At 43.4% G+C, this 1,983-nt stretch overlaps 1 non-coding gene across 1 annotated transcript; it reads right to left on the bottom strand.

Moving 5' to 3' along the window:
• Positions 1 to 315: 315 nt before the first annotated feature.
• Positions 316 to 423, bottom strand: LOC143438278 (U6 spliceosomal RNA). The gene has a single exon (XR_013107222.1). It is a non-coding gene; the product is annotated as a U6 spliceosomal RNA (small nuclear RNA).
• Positions 424 to 1,983: the final 1,560 nt, after the last annotated feature.

Genomic DNA, 1,983 nt, shown 5'->3' with positions numbered 1-1,983 from the left:
CTCTGAAACTGTAAGCCAGCCCCAATTAAATGTCCTTTATAAGAGTTGCTTTGGTCATAGTGTCTCTTCACAGCAGTAAAACCCTAAAAACACATATAAAAGGCAAGATACTCATACACGTAAAATCTTTTTCATTTTTTCTTTTATTGAGAATAGATTCTTTTTTCATGCAATATATCCTAAGTATAGTTTTCTCTCCCTCTACCCATTCCAGTTCCCCCCTCCAACTCCCCTGCCCTCCAGATCCACTCTCTTTCTGTCTCTCATTAGAAAAGAACAGGCTTCTAAGAAATAGCAACCAAACATAACAAAGTAAAGTATAAGATGAAACTGTCATTTAAAAAGTGGAATGCTTGCACAGGGGCCATGCTAACCTTCTCTGTGTCCTTTTGATTTTAGTATATGTGCTGCCAGAGTGAGCACAAGTCTAAAAAAAATTTTTAGAGAGAGAGAGAGAGAGAGAGAGAGAGAGAGAGAGAGAGAAAGAGAATGTTTTAAAGAGGACTTTAATTCTTCTTCCAGCCCCCATATTGGATGGCTCACAAGCTGTAACTCCAGCTCTGGGGGATCTAGCGCCCTCTCCTGGCCTCCTTGGGTACCTGCTCTCATATGCATATACCCCCACCCAGATACACACATGAACACAGAGTTAAAACTAAATAAATCTCAGGGGCTGGAGAAATGCTTCAGTGGTTGAAAACACTGGCTGCTCTTCCAGAGGACTCAGGTTCTAGTCTCAGCATCCACATGGCTGCTCACAATCATCTGTAACTCCAGTTCTAAGGGACCTGATGCCGCCTTCTGGCCTTCACAGTGGTGCTGAGGCACATATGTGCGCAGAACAGTCATTCCCATTTTAAAAAATCTTTTTAAAAAGACTGCTTGAAGATAAGACTAAAAAAGATCATAATAAGCACAAAAACATTCAATTATAGGCAGGGCTCAGAGCCTGGGACAGAAAAATCAACAAGCTAAGTATACCATAAATAGATTTAACAGGACTGTGATTTGCACGCAAAGGATTTGGTTCGAGTTCACTGCTAATATTGTGTAAATGGAAGAACAGAGGTGGGTCAGGCTCAGACTTGTATGCCCAGTGCTGGGCGTGTCCAGAGAGGTTGAGGGGCTGAGACTCAGGCTATAGGAAAACAGCTCAGTGCCCAGCTGCTCTTTTTAGTTAGAAAAGGACACATTAGTGCGAGAAAGATCTGGAAATACTCAAAAGGATCACATAAAGAGGGGTTCAAGTTTGTTCGAGGTGATTTCGGAGATGTAAATAAGAACGGATGTAGCTAGGAGAAGGTGGACTCAACCCACAATGGGGCTGCTTTAATGATTGGAGCTGTCCAAATATGGATCAGGCTGCCTCTTGTGGCCCCCACCACCGCCCAGGAGGCCTGCGGAGGGCTGAGACCTGGCCAAGGCCTCTTTTGCAAGTCACCTCCTGGCTTTTCTATCTGAATGGCTTTTTAAACTAACCTGCTTTTTTTGTTAGCTAATGTCCTCTTTTATTCGTGCCTCTGAAGGTCTTTGATCACACTTCATCTTTCTGCAGCACACACTGTGTCTTTCCCTTCTCTTCCTGTCCTCAAGTGATTAAGTATGTGGTTATGAGCCTTGCTGGAAGACAGTAACCTTTCTTATTAAAGCCTTGCAAACAAGGAGCAGAGAACAGCATTGCACATAAAACAAACTGAGCCCCAGTTTGCTCTTTTTTTTTTTTTTTTTTTTTTTTTTTAAAGACAGATTCTCACTAAGCTGGCCTGGAATTCACTCTGTAGACCAGGTTAGTCTAAACCTCATCCTGGCCTGCCTCTGCCTCCTGAGCGCTGGGATTACAGGCACTCATGGCTACACCATGCTTATTATTTCTTCCTCTTCCTCTTCCTCTTCCTCTTCCTCTTCTTCCTCCTCTTCTTCCTCCTCTTCCTCCTCCTCCTCCTCCTCCTTCTCCTTCTCCTTCTCCTTCTTCAAGTGAGAAAA

The sequence above is a fragment of the Arvicanthis niloticus genome, chromosome 24 (assembly GCF_011762505.2).
Source record: "Arvicanthis niloticus isolate mArvNil1 chromosome 24, mArvNil1.pat.X, whole genome shotgun sequence".
NCBI lineage: Eukaryota > Metazoa > Chordata > Mammalia > Rodentia > Muridae > Arvicanthis > Arvicanthis niloticus.
The sequence above is the reverse complement of the archived record's forward strand: the minus strand, read 5'-3'. Positions and strand labels throughout refer to the sequence as shown.